Raw genomic sequence first — 14,485 nt, 5'->3', positions numbered from 1 at the left:
CAACAGAATCCGAGTTGTTTATTTATACTGGAGGAAGAAATCCGATGAGCTCTGAAGCTTTTTTTTCATAGATGTCCAGTCGGGGCACAGGGTCAGAACGTCACAACAACAAACCGACTCCTGGACATCTGTGATAAAGAGCTTCACAGCACATCGGGTTCCTCCACTATATATTATGATTCTGAAAAACGGCACAAAAACACGATCTAGGGTGCAAAGTGTAGCGTAGGTAAACAAATCACTCAAAACAAACGCAAATAAAACTAAAATGTTTATTTTACCAGCGAAAGCCCATGAGCCTCATTTTGTTTTCTCAAAAGCCACCCGGGCCACCACAGCAGCCCAGCAAAGTGGTGGCCGTGGGGCTTTTAAACAGCGCAGGTAGAAGGCGGGCGGAGGCAGCTGCCGTGGCTCGCCAGCGATGGCTGGGCCATGGCTGGGCCATCGCTGGCCACGCTGCACGTCACGCGTTTGGCAACCCCCACCCCCCCAAACCGGCCCACGTGGTTGGCGGTCCACGGCAGCCGCCCCGAGAGAGGAGAGAGGTCACGGCGATGGCGGCTGTGCTCTGCGCTGCTTCGGTTGTGGACGGAGGGAGGGGAGGGAGGTAAGAAGGGAGGAGAGAGGGCAGGCTACGCGCGCGGCTCCCTCCTGAAGCCCCCCCCTCCACTCTCTCTCGTGGCCATCTGAGACCTCGACATTGGAGATCCTTAACTTACAAAGAGTTAACAACAGCGCGACGTGCGAATGTCGTGATAATAATGGTGGTGGTGAGGTGAGTGGCATCGGTGAGAGGAAGCGATGCGGGGACGAGAATCTGTGATGGTTGCGTGAATTCGGTGAAAGCGACATTGATGACAGTAAATGACGATTGCATGAATGAATGCATGGGGTTAATGAATGAATGCATGGGGTTAATGAATGAATGCATGGGGTCAATGAATGAATGCATGGGGTCAATGAGTGATAGCCGTGTCATGAGAATACGAAGAAGGAGCAGTAGCGGTCGGTGGTGGTTATGATGGGGAGATTAAGGGGGGGGGGGGCTTGGGGAGGGGTGTCGTGGGGGTTAGCTCAGGGTAACAAGAAGTGAGTCTTGAGTGAGGAGCGGAAACTTTAGTGAGCGGAGATGACCGCTTCATGGGGAAGGAGGGGAGGGAGGGGAGGGAGTTTGTTCCAGTGAAGGGGGCGAGAAGAGAGTTGGGCTGCTGCTGCTGATGACTCCATCACGCGGCAAGGCGGGTGGCAGTGAGTGGCAGTGCTCCACAGGTTTCACAACGTGAGGAACCACTGCTTTAGACAAAGGGCGTTTTTTTTCTTCTTCCACGAGCGGTTCTGCCATCTCCCGGTATCACCTTCCATCCCGTCCCTGCGCGTAGCTGCGCCCTGACTACTTTCTTATTCCCCCCCCCCCCCCCCCCCACTTGAGCCGCCTTCTCTGCTCTCGCTCAGCTCGACTCGTTCACCACAAGCCGAACCCACAGCTTCCCTCCTTCTCCTTCCATGCTTCAGTGTCTTGACTGAAGGCTCTGTCCGCCTCCCCCACGCCCTCTGTTCACTGTGCAGGGAGTTTGCTGGCAGTGTCTGGAAGAGGAGGCGGTGGTGGTGGGAGGGGAGGGCGTGGACGTGTGGGAGAGTGTACAGGGCCACATACCACTACGACAGTGAAGTCGTAGTAGTCATTATTAATACAGTGCACTGCCCATGCACTGCCCATGCACTGCTGGATGAGGGCCTCTTCGCCCCACGCCGGTGCTGCGTGCAGTCCCCGTGTGCCCGTGACCCCTTGGGTAGCGCTGAGACACCCCCCACCCCCTCCCACCACCCCCTCCCACCACCCCCCACCCCCTCCCCCCACCCCCTCCCACCACTCCCCACCCCCTCCCACCACCCCCTCCCACCACCCCCTCCCCCCACCCCCTCCCCTCCCACCACCCCCCACCCACCACTCCCCACCCCCTCCCACCACCCCCTCCCACCACCCCCTCCCCCCACCCCCTCCCACCACCCCCCACCCACCACTCCCCACCCCCTCCCACCACCCCCACCCCCACCCACCACTCCCCTCCCACTACCCCCCCTCACCACCCACCACCCCCCACCACCCCCACCCCCCACCCTCTCGTGCGCCGTGCCGACCTCCACACGCGCTACTCGCGAACAGCACTTGCCCCAGCAGTCTGTCGAGGCTATACTCCGGGTGACCTTTGTCTTTGTAACCCCTGCCAAGCCGGTTCGCTTGCGGGTTCATCCGGTGGCCGGGGGCGGGAGAGCGTAGGAGTGCAGTACAACAAGGGGCGTTTTCGCTGCACCAGTCCTCAATCGGCTGCCACCCATTGTAGCAGCGGCGGCGGCGGCAGCCGATAACGACACCTCCCGAGCCCAGCTGAGCTCTCTCCAGGCTTGAAACCTGCTTGGCTTGCGAGATCCGACGCGCGTGCGTGGGGGTTTGGGGCTCACACAGCGGGTTGATTTTTCTCCCAAGCGCACTACGATTCTGCTGCACGAGCAGGAATGGTGGTGGTGGTGGTAGTAGTGGGTTGGTGGTGGTGTGGGTTGGTAATGTTATTCATCTTTACGGGAAAGCCTTCCGAGTTCCCAGAGGTTTGGCGAGAGGGGGGGGCGGCAGGCGGGGGGGGGGGGTCTTGCATCGTTGGACATGGGGCAAGAGGATTCCTTCTCAAATCGTGAGCGGTTTTCACGTCGCGTGAGAAAGTGTTAGGAGGATAGCCGTCACACACGAGGAAGGGATGGGGGGCGGAGACAATTTTTACCCCTTACTCCCCCCTCCCTTTCCACCCGGCCCCGCACGGATGGATTCACGAAACCCACTTGCTATACTGCGTTTGCCATGTGCTCGCAGCTCATTTTGGGCATTGGGAGTTCCGCCGATCTGTGAGGTCATCTGAATTTATACCACGTGGTCTGCGAGGCTGAACTGGCGGCACGTGGCGAGCCGGCAACGCCTCCATCCACACAGCTCACTTCTGCGTAGCCCCCGCCCACTTCTGCATAGCCCCCGCCCACCCGCTCGCTAGCCCCACCCACTCACTCGCTCGCCCCACTCGCTAGCTAGCCCCACCCACTCGCTCGCTAGCCCCACCAAGTCGCTCGATAGCCCCACCCACTCGCTCGCTAGCCCCACCCAGTCTCTCGCTAGCCCCACCCACTCGCTCGCTAGCCCCACCCAGTCGCTCACTAGCCCCACCCAGTTGCTCGCTAGCCCCACTCGCTCGCTAGCCCCACCCACTCGCTCGCCCCACCCAGTCGCTCGCTAGCCCCACCCAGGCGCTCCCTAGCCCCACCCACTCGCTAGCCCCACCCAGTCTCTCGCTAGCCCCACCCAGTCGCTTGCTAGCCCCACCCAGTCTCTCGCTAGCCCCACCCAGTCGCTTGCTAGCCCTACCCAGTCGCTCGCTAGCCCCACCCAGTCTCTCGCTAGCCCCACCCAGTCGCTTGCTAGCCCCACCCAGGCGCTCGCTAGCCCCACCCACTCGCTAGCCCCACCCAGTCTCTCGCTAGCCCCACCCAGTCTCTCGCTAGCCCCACCCAGTCTCTCGCTAGCCTCACCCAGTCGCTTGCTAGCCCTACCCAGTCGCTCGCTAGCCCCACCGAGTCGCTCGCTAGCCCCACCCACTCGCTCGCTAGCCCCACCCACTCGCTAGCCCCACCCACTCGCTAGCCCCACCCACTCACTAGCCCCACCCACTCGCTCGTTAGCCCCACCCAGTCGCTCGCGAGCCACTGCCCATGATCGCAGTTCAGCACGAGGTCAGAACACGGGAACACCGGGACGCCGGCTCTATGAACCCAGCGGTCCTCTCTCCCAAGGGTTCAAACTGGGACATTGAGGGAGCTCTGTGCCTGCCAAGCCTTGAACCACAGCCGCCACCACCACGCCCAGCCGCCACCACCACGCCCAAGCACCACCACCCAGCTGTCAACAGCCAGCCACCACGACCCAGCCACCGCGACCACACCACCATCACTCAGCCACCAACCACGCAGCTACTGCCACCCAACCACCGCTGCGCAAACCACCACTCTGAAAGCCACCTTCCACCGCCAATACCCAGACACCACCACAACCACACAGCTATTGCCACCCAACCACCGCTGCGCACCCACCCAGACACCACCACAACCACCACCACGCGCGGATGGTGGTGGCGGCGGCTGGCTAGCAGAGGGAGCTCTCTCGCGCGCTCCCCGGCCCCGGGGCAGGGAGGCGCCGTGAAGGTCGCGGCGGTAACCGGCAGGAGGAGGGAGGTGACCACTCCTCCTCCTCTCCCCTGCGTGGGACGTTCACGCAGCAGCAGCTGCTGCTGCTGCACTCGCTCTGTCTGTCCGTGTGTCCTCCTTGTCCACCCGGCCGTGTCGTGGGAGCGGTCAGCGCCCTGCGCTGCGCCACGAACCCCGGCGAACCGGACAGCGATTCCCCGCTTACAGCCAACACCCCGTGACGATTATCTAAACCGGTGCCGGGCCTCCCCTAGGTCGACTCCGCCTCAAATGAGTACCCGGTGCGGTGTGTGAACATCGCCACTTTGGTGCCGGCCACCCACCCCCGGCCTTCACAGGTGCTCGCTAACAGCACTTGCCCCTACAGTCTGTTAAGGCTACACGGGGGATCTTTGTCTTTGTGTCTGCCCGTGGGGGGGGGTGAAGAAGAGGCGATCCTATATGCACGGAACTTGTAGTGCAACCCTGCAGGGCAGTGGCGAGGTCTGGAAGCCCGCCGAGTTCACCTCGACGCCCGTTGTGTTCGCACCAGGTGAGAGAGAGAACTCCAAAAAGGCCGGGCCCAGTTCTCTTTTACTCCAAGAGCGACCCCCGCGGGTCACCGACTCGACCATGCACGGCAATGAAGCGAATAGCAAAATCGGAGGCAAAAACAACCAAAACAACAAACTGCTTGTTCGCATCGGAAATTGTAAAAAATATATATAGAAAATAATTGCACAAACGTGAATCATCGGTGTTCGATATATAACGAACTGCCTGGGGTTTATCGTGCGGCTCGGCCACATTCTGTTGACGCCGCTCGTGTATAGGCGCTGCTCAATGGGATGACAAGTAACGAAAATCGTCTCAGACAAATTGCATTCAACCCAGCAGTGAATAAACCCATGGCTGCTGATGATGATGACCACTTGGCGATGCCATCATCCAGCAGTGAATAAACTCATGGCTGATGATGATGATGACTTATAGATTCCATCATCCAGCAGTGAATAAACCCATGGCTGATGATGATGATGACTTATAGATTCCATCATCCAGCAGTGAATAAACCCATGGCTGATGATGATGACCACTTGGCGATGCCATCATCCAGCAATGAAAAGACCCATGGCTGATGATGATGATGACGACTTGGCGATGCCATCATCCAGCAGTGAATAGACCCATGGCTGATGATGATGACCACTTGGCGATGCCATCATCCAGCTGATGATGATGGTGGTGGTGGCGGTGGTGGCGGCGATGATGATGATGGTGGTGGCGGCGGTGATGCTGGCGCCACGTGGCCGGCTGAGTCCCTTTAAACAAGCCACGTGGGCCCGGCTCCACAATCCGCAGCGCGCATAGGCGACGCGGTGTGCGCTTGTGCAGTAGGGAATTGAGCAGCAGCAGCAGTGAGTGAGAGATAGGAGCAGGGGGTTTGGGGGAGACGCCGGGAAGCAGAGGAGGAGGACAGCCGGCTCGGGGAAGCCGGGGCCTGTGCCCCCTCTAAGGCCCCCCCCCCCCCCCTGTGCCCTCACCCGCATGGGAAGCTACTCGCAAGGCCAAGCAGCAGGTACCCAGCGCGTTAGGGAGGGGTCCGTGGCGACTGGGGCCTCCTGGTGGTGGTGCTGATGTAGAGAGGGCTGGTGGCGTATGTGGGTGGTGGTGGTGATGTAGAGAGGAATGGTGGCGTGGGGTGGTGATGGTGATGATGTAGAGAGGGGTGGTGATGGTGATGATGTAGAGAGGGGTGGTGATGGTGGTGTAGAGAGGGGTGGTGATGGTGTAGAAAGGGGTGGTGGTGATGTAGAGAGGGGTGGTGGTGATGGTGATGTAGAGAGGGGTGCTGATGGTGATGTAGAGAGGGGTGGTGGTGATGATGGTGATGTAGAGAGGGGTGGTGATGGTGATGTAGAGAGGGATGGTGGTGGTGTAGAGAGGGGTGGTGGTGGTGTAGAGAGGAGTGGTGGTGGTGATGTAGAGAGGGGTGGTGGTGGTGTAGAGAGGGGTGGTGGTGATGATGTAGATAGGAGTGGTGATGGTGATGTAGAGAGGGGTGGTGATGATGTAGAGAGGAGTGGTAGTGGTGGGGGGGTGGTGGTGGTGGTAATCCTGGTGTGAGTGGTGCGGGGATGATGTCACTGATGCTGCTTAGAGTATTGGCAGCTTAATGGTGCGGCTTGGTGGTGGTGATTGTGGTGGTGGTGATGATGGCGGTGATGTTCATTCTGCTGATGGTGCTGGTGGTGATTGGACCTTGGCTGATTAGGGGGGGGGGGGGCCCTAATGGAAGCACTCCTCTGTGTGTGTGGGGGGGGGGAGATGCCACTGCTGATGGTTATATTGGGAGTGATGGTGGTGACACTGCTGGTATGATGCTGGCTGTGGTTGCTGTGCTCAATTCGCTGAGTTATCACACACGTGACACACACACACGTGGCACACACAGACGTGGCACACACACACGTGGCACACACACACGTGGCACACACACACGTGGCACACACACACGTGTCACGCGTCACACACACACGTGTCACGCGTCACACACACACACGTGGCACGCGTCACACACACACACGTGTCACGCGTCACACACACACACACGTGTCACGCGTCACACACACACGTGTCACGTGTCACACACACACGTGTCACGTGTCACACACACACACGTGTCACGTGTCACACACACGTGGCACGTGTCACACACACACGTGGCACGTGTCACACACACACGTGGCACGTGTCACACACACACGTCACGTGTCACACACACACGTCACGTGTCACACACACACGTCACGTGTCACACACACGTCACGTGTCACACACACGTCACGTGTCACACACACGTCACGTGTCACACACACGTCACGTGTCACACACACGTCACGTGTCACACACACACACGTGTCACGTGTCACACACACACGCGGCACGTGTCACACACACACACACACGCGGCACGTGTCACACACACACACGTGACACGCGGCACGTGTCACACACACACGTGGCACGTGTCACACACACACACACGTGGCACGTGTCACACACACACACACGTGGCACGTGTCACACACACACACGTGTCACGTGTCACACACACACACGTGGCACGTGTCACACACACACGTGTCACACGTGGCACGTGTCACACGTGGCACGTGTCACACGTGGCACGTGTCACACGTGGCACGTGTCACACGTGGCACGTGTCACACGTGGCACGTGTCACACACACATCCCCCGTGTAGCCCCCCCCCCTCCACACACGCTGTTGCAGTAAGTGCTGTCAGTGAGTAGGGGGGTGCCACACAACGCTCGGTCGCCTTTGTCTCCCCAGTGACGAAGTTTTACTCACCGCACCAGGTCCTGATTTAAGGCTCAGTCGACCTAGGGGACGCCCATTACAAATGATGAATATTGCTCGCCGCTGACGTTAGGCATGGACAGGAATCGAACGCGGGTCGCCAGGTTCGTCGTGCAGTGTGCTAACCACTGCGCCACCGCTCCCCATAAGCGGATGCATGGTTGTGTGTTTAGGGGATTGAGCGTTCGGTGCTGCAATGCCCTCGGAACTCGGCCAAGCCGAGTTCGATTCCCTCTCGCGACGAAATAACAGTGGCGAATATTTGAACTGGTGCCGGACCTCCGCTACGTCGCCTTAAGAAAAGAAGTACCTGCTCTAGTATTTAAACAATAGTATTGTGGGGAGACGAAGCTAAGTCGGGCGTGCTGTTGGCCACACCACCCCTAAGTACGCCGTTCCGGCCTTAATAAGTGCTCGCTACCAGTTGTTAAAGGCTGCACGGGGTTTAATGTTTGGATTAATTCAGGAGGAACCATTCACCTATACACTAACTTAATTATTCGTCCCCTCACTCATCCACCCACCGACTCACTCACCCCCTCACCCACCGATTCACTCGCCCACCCGCCCACTCACCTGCCCACTCACTCACCCACTCACTCACCCACTCACTCATCCACCCACTCACTCACTCTCACACACCCACTCACTCACCCATTCACCCACTCACCCACCCCCGACTCACTCACCCACCCACTCACCCACTCACCCACCCACTCACCCACCCACCCACTCACCCACCCACTCACCCACTCACTCACTCACCCACTCACCCACCCACTCACTCACCCACTCACTCACCCACCCACTCACCCACTCACTCACCCACACACCCACCCACTCACCCAGTCACTCACCCACTCACTCATCCACCCACCCACTCACCCACCCACCCACTCACCCACTCACCCACCCACTCACTCACTCACCCACTCACTCACCCACCCACTCGCCCACTCACCCACCCACTCACTCACCCACCCGCTCACCCACCCACTCACTCACTCACTTACTCACCCACCCACTCACTCACCCACTCACCCACCCATTCACCCACCCACTCACTCACCCACCCACCCACTCACCCATTCACCCACCCACCCACTCACTCACCCACCCACTCACTCACCCACTCGCCCACTCACCCACCCACTCACTCACCCACTCGCCCACTCACCCACCCACCCACTCACCCACTCACCCACCCACTCACTCGCCGATTCACCCACCCACTCACTCACCCACCCACACCGAGAACTTCCCCATGTGACGCACGTTGCACCCGCTGAATGCACAGAGCCCTGACCGATGCCCCCCCCCCCCCCGCGAGGGGGTATGACGCTCCCAACCCAATGCACACAAAGACACAAACACAGCTCCCCCGTGTAGCCTGTACAGACTGTAGGGGCAAGTGCTGTTAGCGAGCACCTATGAAGGCCACCACTGCACACGAGGGGGTGGGTGGCCAGTACCGCGACTGGCCGCCTTTGTCTCCCCAGTGGCGATGTTTACTCCACACTGCACCAGGTACTCATTTGAGGCTGAGTCGACCTTAGGGGAGACCCAGGAGTGCCTCAGTGTTGGTCGGAGCGGGATTGGACCTCGGGTCGCCGGTTTCGTAGCGGAGTGCGCTAACCACTGCGCCACCGCTCCCTACACGCACACACATTGACCCTTACACACTCTCTCTGTGTGACACTCTGTGTGTGTGACACTCTCTCTCTGTGTGTGACACTCTCTCTGTGTGTGACACTGTGTGACAATCTCTGTGTGACACTCTCTGTGTATGTGACACTCTCTCTCTGTGTGACACTCTCTCTCTGTGACACTCTCTGTGTGTGTGACACTCTCTCTGTGTGTGACACTCTGTGTGTGACACTCTCTCTGTGTGTGACTCTCTCTGTGTGACACTCTGTGTGACACTCTCTCTGTGTGACACTCTCTGTGTGTGACACTCTGTGTGTGACACTCTGTGTGTGTGACACTCTCTGTGTGACACTCTCTCTGTGTGACACTCTGTGTGTGACACTCTCTCTGTGTGTGACTCTCTCTGTGTGACACTCTGTGTGACACTCTCTCTGTGTGACACTCTCTGTGTGTGACACTCTGTGTGTGACATTCTCTGTGTGTGACACTCTCTCTGTGTGACACTCTCTCTGTGTGTGACACTCTGTGTGTGACACTCTCTCTGTGTGACACTCTCTCTGTGTGATTCTCTGTGTGTGTGACACTCTGTGTGTGACACTCTCTGTGTGACACTCTCTCTGTGTGTGTGACACTCTCTCTGTGTGTGAGACTCTCTGTGTGACACTCTCTCTCTGTGACACTCTCTCTGTGTGACACTCTCTCTGTGTGCGAGACTCTCTGTGTGACACTGTGTGACTCTCTCTCTCTCTCTGTGTGACACTCTGTGTGTGTGACACTCTGTGTGACACTCTCTCTGTGTGTGACACTCTGTGTGTGACACTCTGTGTGTGACACTCTCTCTGTGTGACACTCTCTGTGTGTGTGACACTCTCTCTGTGTGTGTGACACTGTGTGTGTGACACTCTCTGTGAGTGACACTCTGTGTGACACTCTCTGAGTGTGTGACACTCTCTGTGTGTGTGACACTCTCTGTGTGTGTGACACTCTCTCTGTGTGACACTCTGTGTCTGACACTCTGTGTGTGTGACACTCTCTCTGTGTGACACTCTCTCTGTGTGACACTCTCTCTGTGTGACACTCTCTGTGTGTGACACTCTCTGTGTGACACTCTCTCTGTGTGACACTCTCTCTGTGTGTGTGTGCCACTGTGTGTGTGACACTCTCTGTGAGTGACACTCTGTGTGACACTCTCTGTGTGTGTGACACTCTCTGTGTGTGTGACACTCTCTCTGTGTGACACTCTCTCTGTGTGACACTCTCTGTGTGTGACACACTCTCTGTGTGTGACACTCTCTCTGTGTGACACTCTCTGTGTGACACTCTGTGTGTGACGCTCTCTCTGTGTGACACTCGCTGTGTGTGTGACACTCTCTCTGTGTGACACTCTCTCTGTGTGACACTCTGTGTGTGTGACACTCTCTCTGTGTGACACTCTGTGTGTGTGACACTCTCTCTGTGTGACACTCTCTGTGTGTGACACTGTGTGTGACACTCTCTCTGTGTGACACTCTCTCTGTGTGACACTCTCTGTGTGTGACACTCTCTGTGTGACACTCTCTCTGTGTGACACTCTCTGTGTGACACTCTCTGTGTGTGTGACACTCTCTCTGTGTGTGACACTCTCTCTGTGACATTCTCTGTGTGACACGCTGTGTGTGACACTCCCTGTGTGACACTCTCTGTGTGTGACACACTCTCTGTGTGTGACACACTCTCTGTGTGACACTCTCTGTGTGACACTCTCTGTGTGTGTGACACTCTCTGTGTGACACTCTCTGTGTGTGACTTTCTGTGCGTGTGACACTCTCTCTGTGTGTGACACTCTCTGTGTGACACTCTCTGTGTGTGACACTCTCTGTGTGTGACACTCTCTGTGTGTGTGACACTCTCTGTGTGACACTCTCTGTGTGACACTCTGTGTGTGTGACACTCTCTGTGTGACACTCTGTGTGTGTGACACTCTCTATGTGACACTATGTGTGTGTGACACTCTCTGTGTGTGTGACACTCTTTCTGTGTGACACTCTCTCTGTGTAACACTCTGTGTGTGTGACACTCTCTGTGTGTGACACTATCTGTGTGTGTAACACTCTGTGTGTGACACTCTCTGTGTGTGACACTCTCTGTGTGTGACACTCTCTGTGTGACACTCTCTGTGTGTGACACTCTCTCTGTGTGACACTCTCTGTGTGACACTCTCTGTGTGTGTGACACTCTGTGTGACACTCTCTGTGTGTGACTTTCTGTGCGTGTGACACTCTCTCTGTGTGTGACACTCTCTGTGTGACACTCTCTGTGTGTGACACTCTGTGTGTGACGCTCTCTCTGTGTGACACTCGCTGTGTGTGTGACACTCTCTCTGTGTGACACTCTCTCTGTGTGACACTCTGTGTGTGTGACACTCTCTCTGTGTGACACTCTCTGTGTGTGTGACACTCTCTCTGTGTGTGTGACACTGTGTGTGTGACACTCTCTGTGAGTGACACTCTGTGTGACACTCTCTGAGTGTGTGACACTCTCTGTGTGTGTGACACTCTCTGTGTGTGTGACACTCTCTTTGTGTGACACTCTGTGTCTGACACTCTGTGTGTGTGACACTCTCTCTGTGTGACACTCTCTCTGTGTGACACTCTCTGTGTGTGACACTCTCTGTGTGACACTCTCTCTGTGTGACACTCTCTCTGTGTGTGTGTGCCACTGTGTGTGTGACACTCTCTGTGAGTGACACTCTGTGTGACACTCTCTGTGTGTGTGACACTCTCTGTGTGTGTGACACTCTCTCTGTGTGACACTCTCTCTGTGTGACACTCTCTCTGTGTGACACTCTCTGTGTGTGACACACTCTCTGTGTGTGACACTCTCTCTGTGTGACACTCTCTGTGTGACACTCTGTGTGTGACGCTCTCTCTGTGTGACACTCGCTGTGTGTGTGACACTCTCTCTGTGTGACACTCTCTCTGTGTGACACTCTGTGTGTGTGACACTCTCTCTGTGTGACACTCTGTGTGTGTGACACTCTCTCTGTGTGACACTCTCTCTGTGTGACACTCTCTGTGTGTGACACTGTGTGTGACACTCTCTCTGTGTGACACTCTCTCTGTGTGACACTCTCTGTGTGTGACACTCTCTGTGTGACACTCTCTCTGTGTGACACTCTCTGTGTGACACTCTCTGTGTGACACTCTCTGTGTGTGTGACACTCTCTGTGTGTGTGACACTCTCTCTGTGACATTCTCTGTGTGACACGCTCTGTGTGTGACACTCCCTGTGTGACACTCTCTGTGTGTGACACACTCTCTGTGTGTGACACTCTCTGTGTGACACTCTCTCTGTGTGACACTCTCTGTGTGACACTCTCTGTGTGACACTCTCTGTGTGTGTGACACTCTCTGTGTGACACTCTCTGTGTGTGACTTTCTGTGCGTGTGACACTCTCTCTGTGTGTGACACTCTCTGTGTGACACTCTCTGTGTGTGACACTCTCTGTGTGTGACACTCTCTGTATGTGTGACACTCTCTGTGTGACACTCTCTGTGTGACACTCTGTGTGTGTGACACTCTCTGTGTGACACTCTGTGTGTGTGACACTCTCTATGTGACACTATGTGTGTGTGACACTCTCTGTGTGTGTGACACTCTTTCTGTGTGACACTCTCTCTGTGTAACACTCTGTGTGTGTGACACTCTCTGTGTGTGACACTATCTGTGTGTGTAACACTCTGTGTGTGACACTCTCTGTGTGTGACACTCTCTGTGTGTGACACTCTCTCTGTGTGACACTCTCTGTGTGACACTCTCTGTGTGTGTGACACTCTGTGTGACACTCTCTGTGTGTGACTTTCTGTGCGTGTGACACTCTCTCTGTGTGTGACACTCTCTGTGTGACACTCTCTGTGTGTGACACTCTCTGTGTGACACTCTCTGTGTGACACTCTGTGTGTGTGACACTCTCTGTGTGACACTCTGTGTGTGTGACACTCTCTATGTGACACTATGTGTGTGTGACACTCTCTGTGTGTGTGACACTCTTTCTGTGTGACACTCTCTCTGTGTAACACTCTGTGTGTGTGACACTCTCTGTGTGTGACACTCTGTGTGTGACACTGTCTGTGTGTGTAACACTCTGTGTGTGACACTCTCTGTGTGTGACACTCTCTCTGTGTGACACTCTCTCTGTGTGTGACACTCTGTGTGTGTGACACTCTTTCTGTGTGACACTCTCTCTGTGTAACACTCTCTGTGTGTGACACTCTCTGTGTGTGTGACACTCTCTGTGTGACACTCTCTGTGACACTCTCTGTGTGATACTCTCTGTGGCACTCTCTGTGTGACACTCTCTGTGTGACACTCTCTCTGTGTGTGACACACTCTGTGTGACACTCTCTGTGTGACACTCTCTGTGTGTGACACTCTCTGTGTGTGTGTGACACTCTCTGTGTGTGTGACACTCTCTGTGTGACACTCTGTGTGTGTGACACTCTGTGTGTGTGACACTCTCTCTGTGTGTGTGTCACGTGGTGTTGGGTTCCTGGCACCTGTTTCCGTCTAGAACCAGACGAGGGGAGGGGGAGAGAGTGTGAGTTAGTGTTTGTGTTCGTGTGAGTTAGTGTGTGTTTGTGTGTGTTAGTGTGAGTTAGTGTGAGTTAGTGTGTGTGTTTTGTGTGAGTTTGTGTGTGTGAGTTAGTGTGTGTTTGTGTGTTAGTGTGTGTGAGTTTGTGTGTGTGTTAGTGTGTTTGTGTTAGTGTGTTTGTGTGAGTTTGTGTGAGTTTGTGTGTGTGTGGATTTGTGTTTGTGTGGGTTTGTGTTTCTGTGGGTTTGTGTGTGAGTTTGTGTTTGTGTGAGTTTGTGTGTGAGTTTGTGTGTGTGTGTGAGTTTGTGTGAGTTTGTGTTTGTGTGGGTTTGTGTTTGTGTGAGTTTGTGTTTGTGTGAGTTTGTGTGGGTTTCTGTTTGTGTGAGTTTGTGTTTGTGTGAGTTTGTGTTTGTGTGAGTTTGTGTTTTTGTGGGTTTGTGTGTGTTTGTGTGTGTGTGAGTTTGTGTTTGTGTGAGTTTGTGTTTGTGTGAGTTTGTGTTTGTGTGAGTTTGTGTTTGTGTGAGTTTGTGTTTGTGTGTGAGTTTGTGTGTGAGTTTGTGTGAGGTTGTGTGAGTTGTGTGTGATTTTGCGTGGGTTTGTGTGAGTTTGTGTGGGTTTGTGTGCGTGAGTTTGTGTTTGTGTGAGTTTGTGTTTGTGTGTGTGTG

General features: G+C 55.7%; 1 protein-coding gene across 4 annotated transcripts in view; it reads left to right on the top strand.

Moving 5' to 3' along the window:
* Positions 1 to 449: 449 nt before the first annotated feature.
* The window catches only part of LOC116955030 (uncharacterized), a 100,308-nt gene continuing 86,272 nt past the window's right edge, over positions 450 to 14,485 (top strand). For 3 of the 4 annotated variants that reach the window (XM_076052637.1, XM_076052634.1, XM_076052632.1), the window contains exon 1: positions 5,572 to 5,800. The gene's annotated coding sequence lies outside the window, so the exon portion shown is untranslated. Of the gene's footprint in view, positions 608 to 5,571; positions 5,801 to 14,485 lie in introns of those variants that run through there. The other variant, XM_076052633.1, reaches the window with a different exon arrangement.

Source organism: Petromyzon marinus, chromosome 57 (assembly GCF_048934315.1).
Source record: "Petromyzon marinus isolate PM22_M1 ecotype Great Lakes invasive population chromosome 57, UKy_Petmar_22M1.pri1.0, whole genome shotgun sequence".
Lineage (NCBI taxonomy): Eukaryota > Metazoa > Chordata > Hyperoartia > Petromyzontiformes > Petromyzontidae > Petromyzon > Petromyzon marinus.
The sequence above is the reverse complement of the archived record's forward strand: the minus strand, read 5'-3'. Positions and strand labels throughout refer to the sequence as shown.